This window comes from Macaca fascicularis, chromosome 12 (genome assembly GCF_037993035.2).
Source record: "Macaca fascicularis isolate 582-1 chromosome 12, T2T-MFA8v1.1".
Lineage (NCBI taxonomy): Eukaryota > Metazoa > Chordata > Mammalia > Primates > Cercopithecidae > Macaca > Macaca fascicularis.
Genome location: NC_088386.1, coordinates 113,575,594 through 113,596,283, shown reverse-complemented (window position 1 = coordinate 113,596,283; position 20,690 = coordinate 113,575,594). Strand labels below are relative to the sequence as shown.

At 45.0% G+C, this 20,690-nt stretch overlaps 1 long non-coding RNA gene across 4 annotated transcripts in view; it reads left to right on the top strand.

The window, feature by feature from the left end:
* The window catches only part of LOC123567950 (uncharacterized), a 105,014-nt gene extending 85,251 nt beyond the window's left edge, over positions 1-19,763 (top strand). For all 4 annotated transcript variants that reach the window (XR_010580094.2, XR_006691152.3, XR_010580095.2 and 1 more), the window contains one exon: positions 17,831-19,763. This is a non-coding gene — a long non-coding RNA (uncharacterized lncRNA). The remainder of the gene's footprint in view (positions 1-17,830) is intronic.
* The last annotated feature ends 927 nt before the right edge of the window (positions 19,764-20,690 follow it).

Sequence of the window (20,690 nt, the reverse complement as noted above, 5' to 3'; positions counted from 1 at the left end):
CCATTTGACCTTGTTGCCATCCCAAGTGGATGATTTTTAGGCTCTCGGGAAAGAAAATTTCAAAATATTCTTGATCCCATGAAAGTAGAACTCACACTCCTCATGTCCATGAAGTGTCTTCTCTTCGCTAGCCCGCCCAGCCATAAGGGGACTGGATTGAATGAGTAAAGCGCTGTGTATTGCGATTTGGTGATTTTGATTTTCTCATTTTTGAAATTGAGTTTAGAAGTGTTTTCATCCTTTTCTGAGGTTTGGGGTTTTTCCTCTCTCACTGCCTCCCTCACCCCTATTTCCCGCACTGTTATTAGGGAAAGAAAATTGGAGACCGTGTCCATTTTGAGCACGTCTCCCAGAATAATTGTGCCGTGACACACGGGGAGCGCAAACGAAAAACAGGAAGCCAAGCTGCAAGGGCTTGTTTGAAACTGGCAAACTTTGCAGTCGTCTTCAGCCAGAAAATCCACAGATGGCAGCCATTTCCCACACCACTTCCCTCCACATCTGGTTCTGAATGGAGGCTGCCATAGGTCTGATCTGTCTCCTGTGGTGGGGTTGATGACCTTCCCCATCAGCCCCAAGACCAAGTTCAACGCATTTGCCTCTGGCTTCACATGGCCAATGCTGGAAGCAGCAGCCCCTGACCACCCTCAACTGCTGTGACCCATGGAGCTGGGGCTCCATGTGAAGCCTTCCATGGACATTTATTTTGGAGGCTTTTTGGCAGTTTTGGCAGATTTGGCTCAGAAATGGCTTCAAGAAGTCTAATTGACTTAACTACTTTCATTGTACTTTAATGCCCTCCTCATCTCAATCTTACAATTTCTCTTAATTTTCAATAAAATGTGCTGGAAAGATCAGATTATTGGGGTATGGGGCTGTCAGAGTGCCCTGATGAGTGGGTAAGATGTTGTAGAAGGATGCTGACAGCAACTGCAAGATGTTTGCAGCTCCTAGTTTGGCAGCAAGTGAAAAAGAAATGGCAAAGGATGTCTTGGTGGGTAATTTTCGTCTAAAACAGGAGCTAGTAGCATGACCTCCCCAGGAGTCATTCTGGTGTTTAGAGGCAATGATAAGTATTTCACTATTTAAAGGGCTGTCCTCAGGGACAAGGAATCATGGGATTATTCTGTATAGCTGTAGAAGGCTATTATGGGCTGCACTGGTTTAGTTTTCTGCATAACAAAACTCTACAAAACTTATTGACTTAAAACAACATTTATTTAGCTTATAATTCTGAGAGCCAGCAATTTGGGCTGGGCTCAGCTGGGTGGTTCTGCTGACCCGGGCCAGGCTTGGTTGATCTCAGCTGGGGTTCATACATGCATCTGCAGTCAGCTATCACGTTGGCTGTGGGCTGTCTGGTCTAAGCTTAGGAAGGCCTAAGCTGGGATGACAGTTCTCCTCCATGTGTTAGTTCATCCTCTAGCACATTATACTGATCTTGTTCTCATGCCAGCGACAGGGTTCAGAGTGAGAGAGCGGAAGTATGTGAGGTCCCTTGAAGTCTAAGTTCAGTAATGGCATGAAATTACATTTGATCAAAGCAAGTCATAGATCGGTCCTGCAAAGTCACGTGTTAAGGGCATGGAGTGAAAAAAGGGTGGCCATTTTTACAACCTACCACTTGGGGGACAGATTTTGACCCGATATTCAAAGCTCTTTCTTTTTTTTTTTTGAGATGGAGTCTCACTCTGTCACCCAGGCTGGAGTGCAGTGGCGCGATCTCGGCTCACTGCAAGCTCCGCCCCATGAGTTCACGCCTTTCTCCTGCCTCAGCCTCCCGTGTAGCTGAGACTACAGGCGACCGCCACCACGCCCAGCTAATTTTTTTTTGTACTTTTAGTAGAGACAGGGTTTCACTGTGTTAGCCAGGATGGTCTCAATCTCCTGACCTCATGATCCGCCTGTCTCAGCCTCCCAAAGTGCTGGGATTACAGGTGTGAGCCACTGCGCCCGGCCTTAAAGCTCTTTCTAATGAGTTGAGCTGCTCAGCCATGGGACAGATTGTCTTGCTGGCCATGGGCCTGCTGTAGAGGAAGGGCTACCTCTCAAGTGATCAGAATGGGACCACCAGCCTGCCAAAAGCTCTTCTGATTCCAAGTGTTTATTTATCAGGAAATTATTTTCACCTACCCAGAGTTGAAGATTTTCATAATTAGAGAATAGGAAAATTGGAATAATTTCCCAAATCCTTGACTGCCCCAGTCCTGGCCAAATTTCCTCATCCCCCACCCCCTGCCACCATTGCTGACCAGCCTCCTCTCTCTTCCATTCACCCATGTTGCACCCCCCAGTCCTGGCCTTGCCCACGTGTACCTCTGATCACATCCACCTGCCTGTCTGTGCTTAGTGTCTTGTTGAGGGTAGAGAGCAGAAGACAAAGGATAAAGCAAGCTCTGAAAGACAAAGGCTGCTGGACTCCGAATTTATATTATAGTCTCTAAAGAATGATGTGTGTTGGAGAAGAAAAAAGAAACAGCACGTGTATATTTTTCAAAGAAATGCACACGTGCAGAGAGTGGAAAATTAAAGAAGCCAACAACCCAAACCAAAGTTGGTTCTAAAGGAGGGAGATGTAAACTTGAGCTCCAGAGCTGGAGCCAAGACAGGAAGTGGGCTTGGCCTGCACGAGGCGCATACACTGCATAGAAAACCACCCTATGCTCGGCTCCCTGTCTTCCTAATTCCCCTCAGCTTCCAGCCTCTGCTGACCCTGAGAACAATGCAGCACTGTGCTGAGACTGTGCCTTTTGTAATGGCCTGGGAGAGGAAGAAAAGAGAAGCTGGTCTGGACGTCTGCGTGTGTGAATCACCCGTGTCACATGGCCAGGCCGGCTGCAGCAGCTCCTCGGGTCTGCACAGGGCACATAGGGAGCACAGCCTGAGCCCACGCCTGGAGGCTGGTCAGCCAGCTGCAGAGTGCCCCACTCTGAACTGCACAGCCAGGGAGAGGATGGAGAAGGGGGAAGGTCTGGTGCCACGAGGGCCTTGGAGGACATTCCTTGTTGCTATGGGGGCAGGCTCTGGGCCCTGGATGTCCCCCCAGTCCCAGATCATTTGTGGAGACTGAGTCTTATGTTTGTGAAAGTCACGGACTTTTCAGTTCATCACTCAGACCTGCAGGACGCTGGCTTGTCCATTGATTCAGGCAGGACATGTCTCCTTCAGTGTGGGGGCTTTCTCCAAGGACCAAAATATGTCCAGGGTATGGAGACACCACCTTATTCGGGAGAAGAGAGGGTACAATGAGGTGAGCAGAAGCCAGGGCTGTTCTGTTTTCTAGAACCTTCTAAATCTTGGCTTTGGAGTCAGAAGCAAGAGACGCTAAGGCAGGCTCCTCGGAGGGCAGGTTGGAAGGTTGTGGGTGTCAGGACAAGAGGAAGATTCGGGCCAGGCACCGAGAAAGACCTGCGCTGTTTGAAGACAGAGCAGATTGCCAAGGGTGGTTGCAGCCCCGCCCCGCAAATCCCTGTTTCTACCTGGAGAGGGCTTGCAGTGCGTGGAGGCACAGGAATGGATCTGTGACCCTGGGCAGTCGGAATTAACCTGACCTAGGTCAGCTGAAGTGCCTTCTCACAGACACCCTGCAGAGGGCAGTGTGGTACTGCGGGCAGGACTTTGCTGCCTCATCAACTTTTCTTTCCACCCTGCTGCCCTCCTAATCTTTTAAAATCAAAGCTGCTTAGACACAACCTGAGCGCTGCTTGAATGACATGGATTTAGCCTGGTGCTTTGGGCCCCCTTTGCTGAGGGAAGCCCTCCAGCCTTGGATGTGCTCAGAGACCTTACCTAACTCTCCCCTCTGCCTGCTTCCAGGCCTCAGGGACAACCGCTAAAAGTGGCTATGTAGATGGGCAGAATTTGATTGTACATATGTAGAGCCTTAGGATTTTCAAAACACATTTTCATCTGCTCCTTGAACCCATTCTGAGAGGTGGATGGGATGCTCCATTTTATAAGAGAGAATTGAGACCCAAAGAGAGGGGAAGTGACCGCTCACGGGGGCCCAGCTGATTCAAGGCAGAGACACCTGGGGGACCCTGGTCTTCTAACCCTCAGTCCAGTGCTCATTCCACCCCTTGCGGAGCCCCTGAAATGCAACCGGTGTCACTCCCTGCCACCAGCCCACCTCCTGCTCTTTGTGGTTCTATTTTCTCCCAGGCGAGGAGATGCCTTTGCTACTCCTAGATCCTTGAGCCACTCCCTGGCCAACTGCATGATCTCTGGTAAGTCCCCTTGCTGGGATTTGCTTTTCCCACCAGGACAATGAAGTTATTGGATCAGATGATCTTGAAGGTAGCTTGTAACCTTGACCTTTCCTGGTTCCATGTTTGGGCTGTGTCCCCAGTTACAAGTTAGTTGGTCAAATTGAAGAATAGAACCTTGCAGGGTGGTAGGTGACTGATGCAAACTCCAGCTGTGAATCTGACCAGACTGTGCATTCAGCTGGTTGTTTTCATGTAAAGGCTGCAACCTTGTTCCCCAGGACTTGAGAGAGTCAGGTCAAACCACATGAGGGCATCCTGCATGCTGACAAACGGCATAGACAGTGGTGTCAGTGGATGTGAGTGACAGTTGGCAACTGTGCCCCACAGAGCTCCACACTGAGAAGCTCATTGTCAGATGCTGGGGAGACAGTACACTCCTTCAGGGCTGTGCTTCCTGCTCCGTCTCCCTAGCAGCCCTTTGTATCCCCAGCAGTTGAGAGTCGGCACGAGCTCTGTTTCAGTGCTGGTTGCCTCAGCAGATCTGCTCTTTTCCAGGAGGAGGGCATAGGAAAAAGAAAGAACCAAACCCTTCAAGGCACACCCAGGGTCACACTTACAAGATATACTTTGGATGTGTGGGATGGGGAGAAGTGGAAGGACAGAGCAACATAGATAAAGCCTGAAAGTCAGAATTCTTTCTGACATCATCAACCACCATTCATAGAGGGCTGAGCATGTGCTTGGTACTATGTACCCACAAGTGGGTACAACTCTTAATAATCTCATTTTACAGATGATGACATTGAGGCCCAGAGAAAATGTGTAACTAGTCCAAGATGGAACAGCTCAGCAGAGGTAGAGTAGTGATGGCTAAGTGCACACCCTCAGTCCCTCCTCTAGGCTCTATCCATCTCCCTGGGGTTGTATTATCGTCTCTATTATCTCACAAGAAATTAGGACACACCACCTTAAAAGAATGACTATGCTTATGAGTAAACTGAGGAAGAACATCTGCTATCTGAACTGTTCCCAGAAATCTTGGAGATGATCTGTTTTATCTATCTATATCTATCTATCTGTCTGTCTGTCTGTCTATCTATCTATCTATCTATCTATCTATCTATCTATCTATCTATCTATCTATCGACCTGCCATCTCTGTGTCTTCTCCAGGTATCCCACCAAGAAGGAAGTTGGCTATGACTTCCACATCCATGCTCTTACATGTTCTTCTAAGAAGTTCTGCAGAGTAGCAAGGGCTGGTGCTGTATTCCTGAGATGAGAAAATAGAGACCTGGCAAAGGCTAGTGATTTGCTCAAGGCCTCAGAGCTGGTTGGTGACTGGCCTAGAACAAGAACCCAGGTTTCCTGACTCCTGGTCATAGTGTCCTATTCACCATGAAAAGGCTTCTGGGAAGAGAGATCTGACTTGGTCAGGGAGACCTGGGAATGCTGGCTTCCCAGCCATAGTGATCCTGGCCTGCAGGTGCTTTGAGTTCTTGGGGTTTCTGTGCTAATCTGTGCCCGGAGGCCCAGCCCTGCCAGGATCAGCCCAGGATTTGAGTCCTAATGCAGGTTCAGATGGGAGATTTTGTGGGATCCATCCTACATTTAAGGCCTGGCGTGGGTAGCCAGGGGCTTTCCCATAGAAACCACAGCTATGCACTGTCAGGGCTAACAGTCCAGGGGGAGTGCAAAGCTTTGTGCTGCAAACCAGAGCTGCTCACCAAGCCATTGCTGCAGCCCTGCTGTCCTGGGGCAGCTGGATACAGGGACAGCCCATGTCAGGGAGCCTCTGGCGAAGGCTTATTGGCATTTGCATGGGGTTTCATATCACACAGGCATGGAGTGGCTTAGATTTCTGAGAAACCATTCCACCCTGTCTGGATGGCTTAAGGGAAGCCTTTGCTGGAGGCAGGGACCTTGACACATGATTTTTAGAGAATTTTTTCTACTTAGGTTATTTCTTCCTCCCCCTAGTTTTGCTTTTCTGCTTACAAAACTGGCATGGTTAAATGCCTGTAAGGTAAAACTTCAACTCTTTACCTTGACAATAAGGTTACCTTCTTAGCTCATCTCTGCTACTCTCTTCCTCTGGCCCTGTCCTTCCTCTTGTTTCTATTTTCCTAATCCTATTGAACAATTGTGTAATCTTGTGTAAATCCTTTGTCTTATAGTTGCTAGATGGAGCATAGATTGTCAACAGATCTGAGTTTGGAATCCCAGCAGGCAGTCTCCAGCCTAATGTGTGAACTTGGCCAAATCATTCAATCTTTCTGAACCTTGATTTACTGTTCTATAAAATGGGAGTAATGACATCTAACTCTCCTAGGTGTTATGGAGGTCTAAGGGGGACCTACAAGTTCTTAGAAAAGTAGAGGGTCTCCGAATTTGTTGGAATGAGGAAGTTGAGTGAGGTAGAGTGAATCTACTGAAGATGAAGAGGAGGTTTCTGAGCTCGACTTTAGTCACCAAGTAATTGAGTTCCTGTAATGTGATGTGTGAATCTGTGGATTAGCAGATGTGGCTTTGGGACATCTGTGGTCCATGCCTGTCCTGGAATGTGAGTTTGAATGCATGATGATGATGGCAGTTGGTGTAAATGTGTGGGATAAAAGGAGCTATCTGACAAGCTTCCCCGGAATCAGGGATCCGGAGTGATTCAAGCACCTTAGGCAGCAGGAAGCTGGAGGGTGAGTGTGTGGTGTGAGATGGCCTGAGAAGGGCCTGCTAGGCTGGAGAATGGATTGCATGGCATTTGTCTTTGTGGGAGTAGAGGTGGTGTTTTACTGTCTTTTAAATGAAATTCAAGAAAGTGGGGGATGCTGGGAGATGGAGTGCTTTGAAGTTCCACCAGTAGAAGGTCTCATTTAGGCTGAAGAGGCTTTGGCTAAAGACAGAAAATTCAACATAGTATGGGGGGAGCGGGTTAGTGGGGAGGTATGTGAGATGACACCACTGTGGCACAGCCAGATCTTGAATCAGTGTCCAAAGGGATTTTCTCTATCAGAGTAGTTCTTCCAGTTTTTGCTTGTAAGAGCTCACCCACCTTGGAGAACATCTCAAATGGCATATTCGTTTAAGTTTTTCATTGCTTTGATGTTTCAGACAGCAGCCCTCAAACCAACATTCCAGACTCTACTCAGCCTTAACAAACATTTAGCACTAGATGGTCTGTGTCTCCATGTCACGCCCCTCCGATTCCTGCTGCCCAGGCAGATGGGCCACCGGAAGCACTGGAGAGGCCACTGTGGATGTGAGCATCACAGGGCTGTCAGAACACCATGGGTACAGCAGGGTGGAGGGAGGCTTCTGGCAAAGCTCAGCCAGGAACCAGCTTTCTTGTCCTCAGCCACATCTGGTGGCCATGACCTTCCCATAGCCTCCTGGTGGAAAGCTGCCATGGAAAGGAGGAGACCAAATGATCGGTGTCTTGCATTTGCATCCTGTGTCCCTGCATGATCTTCATGATTTCTAAGCAACTCGCCTGAAGCCATATGGGCCTGGGATGGGTTTTTCCAGGAAGATGCAGAGTGGGTGTTACTTATTTAGATTTAATTTGTCTAATGGGGATTGATTTCTTAACATCTCTCAGAAGTCCTGTAAGCATTGGAGTCTGTTACCCTATGAAGGAAGGCACATGTAACTCTTCTCTTATGCCCAGAACCCCAAAGTGAATTTGGGTATTGTCGTCACCCTATTACTGTTTTCTTTCTTATCTGGTAAAGCAGGAAGAAATCTGGCCACCGCTGGGCTCTTGTTGGAGCCTCTGCTCCAACTGTACTAGAAGTGAGTTTGAGTTACTGCAAACTCTGCCAGGTGGTAATAGTGTAAAGGGCATGAGTTAGAGGACATGGATTCACGTTCTGGCTTTGCAGTAGTGGTCTCAGCTCCAGCTCATCCATCTGTAGAGTGGGAAAAATAATAAAATCTACCTCAAACGTTTGCTGTGATAATTAAAAGAGATTACACATGTAAATATAAAAGAAAGGAAACCAACAGCATGTGAAGAACACTTCAAAAGAGTAATCATTTATTTCACCTCGGCCCCAACCAGTCTCTAATATTTGGGGTTGGGAGTTCTAGTTATGTTAACAGTCGCTCATCAGTGGAAAGGCTTGGGGTCCCACACCAGGTGAGGGCTAAGCTCAGTCTCATCCCTCTGAGAATCTCCAAAATTTTTCTTGGGTGGTTTTCTGCAGACCAAACCAAATCCAATTCTGCTCAAATGTATACCGTCTGTATGTTATATATACATGTCATCTGACAGCACCTGAATTGGAAGCCTCCAACTTAAAAATAGGTGTGTAAGCCAGCGGCCCAGGTCCTTGCACTATTTGGAGTAGCACTGAAAGAGTTCTTGGTCCAATAGCATGGGAAATTGACCCAAAGTCAGTTTCTAATGCCTCCTTTCTCCCTGGAGTTGGGGCATGTTGATATTTTTAGACAGTTACTTCTAATTCTTGTTTACTTGCCTCAGTGGACTCTACCTTATCTCCTTCCCACTCTTTCTACTCTTTTTTCCATTAACTGATGATGATTAAGTTTGACCTTGTCTCACATATGCAATCAAAAGAAAAAGAATTCTCATGATATTTTTATTAAAGCAAATACAAACAGTTATCAAGTAAACTTGGATACAGTTAGGAAATACAGAAAAGAATGACAACACCCATAATAGTGAGTGAAGCAGAGAAAAGGCATTCTTAGTTTAGGGAAGTGCAATTTGATTTGACCCTACTGGAAGGCAGTTTGGTATATATATCAATATTTAATAAATATTATATGGTAATTTCACATTGAGGAATATATCCTAAAGAAATGACCAGGCAATTCATATGCAAGATAGAGCGCCTATTAGAATGTTGTTTATAATACCAAAAATCGGAAACACAGTAAATATTCAGTAATAGAGATTTGTTGACTAGATGATGGAATGCCAATATAATGATACACTATATATCCATTTAGAATAACAACCTCAATTAGATGTTATTGATGTAATCAAAAGGAAAATGATTACAAAATATGTAGAATTCCATTTTTATGAAAACAAAGCATTAATGTATAGAAAACAATCTGGAATGTATGCACATCTAATGGGAGGAGGAATTTTTAAAAAGATTTTCCATTAATTGAATTTTGATTTTTTCCTGCAATAAACAGATACTTCTTCTTTAATAAGGAAATCACACATATTTTAAATAGAACCAAGACCATTAACTTAAACTTTAAAAGTACCCGGAAGACATTTCCATCAGAATCTCAAAGTCTCTATCTTTCTCTCTCTTTAAACTAGATTTTCTTCCCAGGATTCTAGACATGTAAAAAACCAAACAAACATTTCTTATGCAATATTATTGATTAATTCTGTGCTGAATTACAAATATTGCCAATATGTTATTTTCTATCTTGTGACTGCATTTTCTATTTCAACTGGGCTGAAAGAAAGTTGAAGAAAGATTCTTCTGTTTTCATTTTTGCATGACTGTCCTCTCCAGCTGCAGCTTTGGAGAGGACACAAACATTGAAACTCCATCAGGGAGGCAGCTGTGTGCATCCCATTCAGCCTGGCTGGAAGGAATCGCTCCTGGAAACTAACTGAAGGGCAGAAGCTCATTTCCTGTCCTCTGGCACCCTCCCAGCCCTGCCACCCTGTCTCCACTTTCCTTGGCTCCCTCTGAGCTCTGTTCCTGGAGGGCTTTTGGAATTGGGCTTGGGATACCTGTAGCTTAGCTCTTTCTCCCAAAGGGAGGTTTAACTTGTCCATGAGGAATGAGTCACCACGCCGAGTCTGGAGCTGTGAGGCTCTTTTGTTCCAAGATCCGGAATCTTCTGGTCAGCCCAGAAAGACTTGTTTTGGTGGGTCCAGGCACAAGGCTCAGGATGGGGCATTTTGGCATTTGATTTCTGGCTACTAGGCATGTTAACCAGAGTAGGCAGAGCTATCTAGTTAAAAACAGGAAGGTGTATTAGTGTGGAGTTTCCATGCTGGAAGGAGAGTGGAGCCTGCTCTCCCGCTACCCTGCTCTTCATATTGTGTGACTCCATTATTGGACACTTGTTAAAATTCTAGATTTCATTTGGGTTTTGGATGTGTGCTGGAGGGGAGAAACAGGATGGGGCAGCAACCTGAGAGATTGGGGCAAGGAACTTAAGGGATTAGGGCAGGTGAGCAGGATAGCATAAGATGAAACTGGAGGTGGGGCGGGGCGGACCAGACTGAGTCTCTCCAAGCTGCCAAAGGTTGAATAGGACCTGGTGAAAGGGTGCTGGTGGTGGGGAGGTTTCTAACCTTCAGCATCCATCTGCTGAAGAGAACAGAGTAAGATGCCAAGAAGAAATCTCTCTTTCTCTAAAAGTTATGAGACTATGCAATCAGTGTCCAGTGGAATTTTCTCAACCAGATATTTCCCTTCTCTTCCCTTCCCTTCCCTTCCCTTCCCTTCCTTTCCCTTCCTTCCTCTCCTCTCCCCTCCTCTCCCTTCCCCTCCCTTCCCCTCCCCTCTCCTCCCCTCCTCTCTTCTCCTCTCCCCTCCCCTCCTCTACCCTCCCCTCCAGATACATTGCAGGGACACTAGTTGCCATGTTGTCTGCCTGTTATCTTAACCTCTTCTATGCTAGGAGAATTCACCATTGTGTGAGTCCAGGTGGGAAGCAGGTCACTCCACCCTACAGAGTAAGCTCCAAGGGTCAGACTCCTATTCTCTGATAATCTTGGAGGCAAAGTCATAGTCATGTGACTTAAAACAAGTGTACTAGATGCCTTCACTACAGGGCTTTCAGTCTCAAGAGGTTTGACAAAAAGAATCAGGGATGTTGTAGGACTAGTTCTGCCAGTGGCAACAACCAGAATCCAGGGTCTAATGGTAGTGATGCAGTGCTGGAAGAGGCAGTGTCTCAGGTCAAGTGGTGGCAAGAATGGCACCCTAAGTAGGTTTCTAGGGCATGACTGTGGCTCTTCTCCCTGAAGAGTGGGATTCTTCATCCTTCCTGTTGGTTCTGTGGGCTACCCAATGTTGTTCCACTAAATTCCTTTTTTGATCAAGAAATGAGCAGAATGACCTTCAGTTCATTTCCATTATTTGCCACCCCAAACCCTTACTAATACACCCCCAAAGGTCTTAATATTTTCAAGTTCATAAACTTGACTTGCTAAATGAGACTATATCTTAACCACTTGCCTCCATCCTTCTAGATATCCTTCTGGGGCGAACCTGTTATTGGAGGCTCTGATTATATCCTGTTTTCCTAATTTTAAGGTAGGCTTCAGACAGGCCAAGTGTTATGAGTATTTTAGAATCCTGCATTTTTTTTTCCTTGAGGTAGAAAGAGTCTTTATATAATGGAAATGAGCTCATCTTGACTTGTCACTATTACTGACCCCTCACCAAACAGGAATTTACAGAAATTTGCTGTATGTCAATCAGAGTTCTACCCAGAGTGTAGCAAACAGGTGATTCAACCAAAGAGATACCTTAGCTTCCGCCTTTTTGAATCATACCATCTTACATTTGTGCCGTGCTCTTACCTTTATAGACCTCTGTGTAGTCTGCTCTCTCATTCAATATGTAGGGGCAAGTAGGCATGAAATAGTCATTACTATTAACCTCTCTGAGCCCCAATGGCCTCATGTATATAGTGGGACTAAGTGTGAGAGGCCAAGTCTTGAATTTAAGCTCTGTCCTTTGTCTTACAGAACTTCAACATGGTCAGTCCAAGGGCATACATACACTATATCTGCCAAGCTAGAAATCTGAGGAAATTTATCCTGGCAAAAATTAAATAGACGCACTCTCTCAGGGGGTAGTACCCTCAAGTCTCCTGGTGCTAGGGAGGAGAGACATCCATAACTGATGCCACAGAGCATGGCTTTAGTCCCTGCTTTCTTCTACCTTCTTCCTCTCCTCCTTCAGTCCAGTCTGTTCACAAACCTGCTCCCCACTCAGCCACGTCTTTTGCTGTCTTTCTCATCACTAATCCCAATGCCTATAGAACAACTCTTGGCACATTTCATTATTGAACAAAATTCTTTATTTTACCTCCTGCTTTGATGAAGTTGCCAATGAACTTGGCACTGGAAAGAGGCACATGGAGGGCCACATGGAGAAGGGGAAAAAGCATGCCTTTGAATCAGACAGGCCTTGGTTAACAGGCCTGATGTGCTTCTTACTCGGTGTGACTTTGGGCAGATAACTTAGTGTATAGCTGGAGCTTTTGTGTTTCTAAGTGGCAGAATCCCAACTCAAAGCAACTTAGCACCAAAAGGAATTTGTCAGATCACGTGTCCGGGAATGACGCAGAGCATGCGTTGGGTATTCCTGATTTGAGGGGCTCAATTCTCCCATTAGCCTGCTTCTTTCAGTTTTGTTTGGTTGGGTGGTTTGGTCTAAAAGGTCTTCCTGCATGGTCTGAGAGCTTGTCCACTTATGTGACTCCCATGACTGAGACCTCTTTCAAGTGTTCTCCTACACTTTCCTTTCTGCTGTCACCTTTCTTCCATTTTGAGGCTATCAGAGGATCTCAGAGGACCTGGGTCTCAATGAACCTGATCCCAGAACCCTGAGACACAGAGAGATGGTGTCCCCTGAGTTCTGCCTAACTCCTTTCTACCATCTTCTCTTCTTTTGCATGCAAAGTGTGCTATTCCACCTGGATCAACTCCAAATAACCCAGCAAAAGAGCTGAGCTTGATTTTTAATGTGGTGATTGAAAACAGAGATGGGGTGGAGAGTTAGGGCAGAGGGAGGTGGCTGGTTTGGGAGAAACAGCCCATGCTGCTTGGCCAGCTTGCTGACTGGGGTGGTATCTGAGGTTGCATCTGGAGACAGCTCTGCCTCCCATCCAGATTCCCGTAGCAGGAACAAAGTGACCTGGGCCTTGTCTCTCTAAGCCCCCACGCAAGTGGTTTCTATCAAGTTTTGTAATGTGAGAGCCTCTCTGGAGGCCAAGGCCTTCATGCCTAACTGCAAGTTGTTGAGACGCCGTTTCCAATCTTTTTAGAAAATGGATTGGTTTCCAGATTGACAGCCTTGGAAACTGGACTCCTCTGTTTGTCCCACAAACAGGTATCACCTGTGAACTGCAGGTGGAGGCAGAACATGGTGTTCAAGCCCAACTCCTGGTTCTCCATGGCGTGGGGTGGGTGTGGGAGGGTGAGGGAACATTGGGAGTGCCAGAGAAATGATGTCTATAACCAAATGTTAATAATGATTATGGAAAATCAGCCACCTGCTTTAACTTCCCCCTTAAAAGACATTTTTAAAGTTAAGTTGCTGAAAAGTGACATTTGAACGATTTCAATTCTAACTTGTCCATCACTCTGAGGCTGCCCTCCGAGAATAGAGTTGAAAAGCAAAGAACCTGTCTATTCCCCTATCCAGACCACAGGAACAGAGGAGAGTCCATGCTCATGAGCCCAACCCTTCTCCTCCTTCCCAGTTGTACACACCTGAGAATCTGGTGAAATGGGTGCTAGAATTTCAAGTGGATTTTCTTATCTAGTCCTTATGAAAAGAAGGAAGACAAGAATAATAAAAGTGGCTATGGTTTATTAAGTGCCTAGTATGTGCCAGGTGCTTTTTATGTCTAATCTCTAATTCCCAAAATAATCTTTTGAGGGAGTGTTACTGCCTTCATTTCATAGATGAATGGTCTGTACACTGAGTATAGGAGAAGTTACCACTTGCCCAAGTTTCCATGACCAGGACACAATGTGGCTGAGATCCAAGTCAGGTGTGCTGTCCTCCAGGTGCTCTGAGCAGATGCTCACTCTCCCATCCATTCCCAGATCCTGAACAGGTCAGGGCTGGGGAGAAGAGACATCCATTGCTCACTCAGCTCTTGGCTCCTTCATGGCACGGTTCTGGGCTGGAAGCCGTGATCCTGGTCTACTACATGGTTGGGAGAGTGAGTGAATTGCTTTGTCTCCCAAACCTAGGAAAGGTGAGAGTGACTGGACAGAGAGATGAGATGGGAGGACCCAGGGGCAAAAATGGGAGGTGGGAAATTAGCTGTGCTTGTTTAGAGAACTGTTTATAGACACTTCTCAAGGTGAGAGCATACTCAGTTTGTTTTTTCCATTTTTTCAGAGATGATGAAGGCCTGGTCTAGAGAAATCTCTTTAAAAACAAAATCTATGGGTATTAACGGTTACTGATTTATCTGGCAAAGACTGGTTAACAGGGATCAGTCCTATCTGCCCACTGTCTCTGGGTTTTAAGAGTAAATCATCTCAGAACTGCTCAGTTACCTTTCTACTCAGTGCTGTTGGTACTAATGTCCTTAAAGACTTTAGGGTAAGTCTTTTCCCAGAGTCCCAAAATAGCAGAGAGGAGTTGAGATGCCCTGGGAGACAGACATGTGAATCCTTTAGCTAGAAATGTGTTCTAGGCCCAGAGCTCAGAGACAACATCAGGAACGGTTCCAGGTCTGGAATCTCAGACTCGCTTCACCATGAAGTACCAGTCTTCTCCATACTGGCTGCTGAGTCACTTCCTCTGGGTCACCATGGCAGACCTTCCCCTACCTGGCTCTGCCTGTCACTTTTCTTACCCTAACCTGGACTCTGGGTCCTGGTCTCAGCTCTATGTCTAGTGCTACTTCCCAGCACTATTCAGAGATGATAAAAGTCTCTTGTAGTAGTAGGAGCAGCAGCAGCAGCAGCAGTAGTAGTAGTACTAGTAGTAGTAGTAGTAGTAGTAGTAGTAGTAGTAGTAGTGAGGACAGTAAAAGCAAAAATAACGCTTCCCAGAGGGTGTACACTGTATAGAAGGTACTTTACCTCTATGAATTCTAATCCTTTGCAGAGAATGCCCACTTTACCAAGATTCAAAGAGGTTAAATGACTTGTTTAGAGTCACATAGCTAGTAACACAGTTAGAATCCAAATTCAGACCTGTCGGCCTCCAGAACCCAGCACAAAGAGGACAGAGTCTAAGCCATCTTCCTGGTCATGATCACCTGCTTCACTACTCAGTTATTTCTATTCTTGGGGTACTCTGCAGTGTTCTAGGGGCTGGGTGCTCTTATCCCAAGATGGAGAAGCTAAAGCAGAGAGCATTAGAGCAAAATATTTATAGCCCTGTAGAGGTCAACAGAATGTGGGCAGGTCATTAATTTACTACCTCTTTGCAAAAACTGTTAAGAGGTCCAATGGACTGCATGAAAAATATCAACTTACTGAAACACTTCAGTCAAACTGATGAAGACGTCAAACACGGAGATGCACATTTGTCTAGTGAGCCAAGTGGTGAGAAATATGGGAGGGTGGGGTCTACACTGCCAGCTAAGGTGACGTTCGTGTTCACAGCATCAGAGAAAACAGATCTGAAAGAGATCTGGAAGGCCAAACTGTCTGGTCCTTGATCACATCCCTGACTAGCAGTTGCCCAGCCCCTCCTAGGACAACCACAGGGACAGGAAAATCACTATTCCCAGTGGCTTCAAATTCCATCTCTGGACATTTCTGACTTCCTGGGTGCTGGAGCAACAGAAATAGAACTTCAGCACTCTCAGATGGAGATCCTGTGAGTGCCAGTGAGGCCACTGTAATAGACACAGTGGGAATGCCAAATGGTTTAGCCACTTTGGAAAACAGTTTGGCTGTTTCTTATAAAGTTAAAAATATACTTACCATATGGTCCAGCAGTCCCACTCCTAGATATTTACCCAGTGACAACATATGTCCATATTAAAACCTGTATACAAATACCTTTATAATCATTAAAAATTGGAAAGAATCCAAACGTCCATCAACTGGTGAATGGACAAATGGTGGTATGTCTATACTGTGTACTACTAGTACAGCAAGAAAAAGAACATGCTACTGACATGTGCGGTAGTGTGGATAAATCTCACATGCCTTATCAAAGTGAAAGAAACCAGACTCAGGTCAAAAGGCTACCTAGGTTTTGATTTAATTTATATGACATTCTGGAAGAAGTGACAAAATGTGTGTGTGTGTGTGTATGTGTATGCATATATATGTGTGTGTGTGTGTATACACACATACATTTTTGTAAATATATACATATACTTACAAAGAAGCTTAGTGGTAGCCAGGGGCTGGGAATGAAGGGAGCTTTTGAATACAAGGAGGTATGAATGGATGTTTTTGGGGTGATGGAAATGTTCTATATCTTGATTGTAGGAGTTATTTTACAACTGTACAAGCTTGTGAGAATTAGCAAATTGTATATCTAAAAGGGTACATTTTACTGTATGAAATTATTCTGTGGTAATTACGACCTTAGAAAATATTAAAAATAGGCAGACACAAAACTTGATAGTTTGGTGACTGTATTAGTCCATTTTCACCCTGCTACGAAGAAACACCCAAGACTTGGTAATTTATAAAGAAAAGAGGTTAAATTGGCTCACAGTTCTGCATGGCTGGGGAGGCCTCAGGAAAGTTACAATCATGGTGGAGGGCACCTCTTCACAGGTGGCAGAAGAGAGAATGAGAGTAAGCAGAGGAAATATTAGAAGCTTATAAAACCATCAGATCTCGTGATACTCACTCATTATCGCAAGAATAGCATGGGGGAAACCACCCTCGTGATTCAGTTGCCTCCACCTGGTCCTGCCCTTGACATATGGGGATTATGGGAATTACAATTCAAGGTGAGATCTGAGTGGGGACATAGTGAAACCATATCAGTGACCTTCCTCTGTGTGGCTTCAGGATTTTGGTCCTCATGGTCATGATGGTTATGAGAGGACTATCCCCACTTCCTCTGTGAAAATCTGTAAGGGCTACCTCACATGGATGTCTGAATCTGCCAAGCCACTGCTGGAGCTGGGGCCACTGTTGTCTTCTGGGCCAGTAGTTCTGATGTCCCAGTGGCTGGGTCCCAGGCTCTATTAACTTGCACTTGTTCTGTATCTCGTACCAGGGCCTTTCCACCCTAGACAACTGACATACTCCCTGCTGCTCCAAGCTACTTGATGACAATTTTTTCCAGCCAGGATAGAAATGGTTTCCTTTTCCTAGTATGCTACTCTTCTGTGGTCCTCTCTGAGGAATTGCTTGAGTAGGTATCATGGCTATTTTAATGTATACACAAGGTCTGTTCCTTCCAATGGGATGCTCATGCCATTAGGGTCCCTGGGACTGGAGCAGATTAAAGCAAGTCCACCACCTTGCTTCTCCCAGAACTTCAGCTCTCAGCCTTGATGCCCAGGTCTGGGGCTGTGTCCTGTACTCCAGTATTTTCCTGCAGATTCTCCTTTTCTGCTGCCCTTGAAATAGAGCTTCTTTTAGCATGTTCTACCTACACACTTCAAATTAATCATGCTTGTTTCTGTGTCTGAACCCCAAGTTTGGCCATGGATCAAGTTATTTCTCCAGGACATTCTAACACCCCATGCAAATCAATGCTATGAATCAATATTGAGGAGACCAAAGCTGAGATAATACCTAACTTCAGGTGTTCAGAATAGCTCAATTCTAATTTTGGTTTAAAAACCTTTTTTACACAGTGACGATGTTTTTGCCTTCTAGCAGCCTCTATTATTTTCATTCTTCTCTTCTGACATAGTACTGGGTAAATCTCATATGTCTTTTACATGATAGGCCTCTTTGAAGAAAATAATCCTGTTTTTCTGGAATGTTCTATTTAGGTTACCTTAGCAAGAATGCTTGTCTGTTGGTGAGAGCACATCTGGAGTTCTGAATTGAGATGCAGATCCTGTGTATAAGAAGGACATAGGAAGAGCTGGATGTCAGAGGGGGAGAAGTGGAGACTCCCACACCACGTTGTAGGAAGAACCTGCCTCATGTTCGGGGTCTGCCTTCTCTTTCTAGGTAGAGGTATCTAAAGGAACAGCCTGGCATTGCCGTGTCACCACTGAGCAAGAGACCCCCTTCTCATTAAGGAATTTGGAGTGAAATGACACAGCCCATGAAAAAGTTCTCTGTGGAGTTATCAGCATTTTTTCAAATAAATTATTTATATTTTTGGCACTAAAATAGATTTAGCATGTCCTAGGAGTATTGATTGGCTTGGGTTGGATTCTGTGTGGAGGCCCAGAGGGAGGAAAAGTCCTGGTTTTAATGGAAGAAACATCCCAGGCACATGGGGGGAAAACCCAAAAACAAAAGCAGAGAAGCATAATGTACCCAGCCCTCCTCAAAGCACATGGGAGTTGGCACCGTGCACAGTTCTGGTGCTCAAGCAAGGTTGAAACATAACCCAAACATTGGCGAGCCCACAGGCCAACTCCCTACATTTCTGGAATGGTCTTGCTGAGAACAAGAAATCCATTTCAGCCACCAGAATTCTCTTTATTATTTCCCACCCAGGCTGCCTCTTCTATCTTGTAATGGACAGGACCCATCCCATTCTGAGTGCAGCTCGGTGGTCTGAGCACAGATGGAGGCCCACTTCCCTTCCTCTCCAGAACTTTTCAGGGAGGGTCCTGTATTTATTTTGAAAAAAGATTTTGAGTCACTGTTGGGGAGGGTGACACCCAAGGGTATGCTCAGCTGAAGGCTGTGATAAAAGATGCCCTCAGAACTGCTATGTGTAGGATAAGTAGGGAAATTTGTGTTGCTTCTGAGAAAGAGGAGTAAGGAGAGGAAAAAAAGAAGTGAGGGGCAGCCAAGAGGTAGAAGAGACTGGCAGGGTTGGGGAGCGGGGTGATCCTGACTCCTGAAAGGCTTAATATGTTATTAAAATAACCGAATGGTTTGTGGGCATGGCCTTGGGGTGGACGTGCCAGAGAAGGGGCTGTGTGTTGTACCTGCATCAGAATAGGAGAGGCCAGAGCCTGTGGCTGGGCTGCAGGAACTGCAAGAGAAGGTCTGAGCATGAGTTATGCTTGTTTCCTTGTTTATTTCTCCTGTTGAACTTGAACTCCTTCCTTGGGGGGCTCTATCTTACTTGTCTTATGTATTTTCAGTGGCAATATACTGCCTAAAACAGAGAAGGCCCTCAATCAACACTGTTCAAAGGAAAGAAAGACAGAAGGATAGACCTTTGCAGTAGAATCTTTTAATTTTGCAAGTAATAAAGGATAAAAGGTAATTGAGAATGCCTCAGAAACAGCAAAGTCCCAACATTGATTTCTTGTAATCTACAGATTCATTCAAAGGAAAATGAAATCAATTAAACTTTTCTTTAAATCTTGTCTTCCTTATCTTTGCAAGTCTAGTTCAGATGGATTGGTCTAGGTGCACCTGCTCCATGTCTCTTCTGTGCTCCTAATTGGGCATCATGGTACATGATCTGGAATGATGGGAAATTAGAATTGAGAAGATGCATTAGAAGTCATTTAGAGATATTCTGATCCCTGAACCTTAGCATTAACCATAACTCTGACATTTAAGGGACCTTAAATGTCATTTAACATTTTGTGTCTTTAGGGTTTGTTTGTTTGTTTTATAAAATGTCTTTTACTTTAAAATGAGGCTTCCCTGGGTCTGTCAACATAGATGTGTGTTCCACAAAGGAATAAACCTAAGTTAAGAGCATGAAACATGATCAGTATAAAATCTGTGCTGAAAAATGCTTTGCAAATATTTTACAAGAAATAAATGTTACTATTTCAAACCACAGTGACTTCGTGGTAAATCAAAGATCCTTTTGTTTAGTGGAGCACCTTTAGTTAGGATACTCAAAGTAGACTTGGAGCTCAGTCTTAGAACAAGAGTTGGAGAAAGCCAAGTTGGAGTTCTACTGGTAGGTGTGAAGGGCAATATGGGAGGGAGAAGAAAAGAGAAGATGGAAGGAGGAAATGCAAGAAAAGACTGGTGAGATGGCAGTAGGTTAGGGTGAGGGGTGATGTGGCCAGGGAAATTGTGCCATGGCAATATCTGAGAGTCAAAGTGGCGGTTGTCCATGTTCTTATGATGTGACCCTGCCCCCACTTTAATTTCCTACAAACTTTGAGCTGAATTTTTTAGCAAAGTGAACAATTTCCCCAGGAATTCATAGAAACCTTGGGGAGGGAACTGTACCTTCAATAGCATGTAGAATGGAGGTTTAAGTAATCCTATCTAGACCTTCAGGTGTAGGAGGACCCCAGAAGATAACTGGGTTACGCTAGGCTATTTAGTGTCATGGACTCTTATGAATGCATGGACATCATCACTTGAAATTCACATATTTTAAAACAGGAGATGGAGATAGACATAAAAGTTGTAAATAGTCAAACCTCAGCTGTAAAGTACAAAACATCAGTTGAGTACCTTTCATACAGTTTTTGTCTTCCCCTGGAATGAATTTTGATGATGTCCTTTTTGCACAAGAGATCTTGTAGCTAGCAACCAAAAGATGAAAATCTTTACCAATGTGAATTTGGGGGACTTGGGAAAAAAGATGGTTTTAGTGATACATTATCACAACAGCTTCCACGGTAAAGCCTGATGGAAAGTTTTCATGTCGTTATACACCCAAATAAGAGTGTCGTGTGGCATTTCTACAAACCAATTGTGAGCATAGTGAAATTCAGGGCTTTCACATTCCCAGTGGGAGAGCAT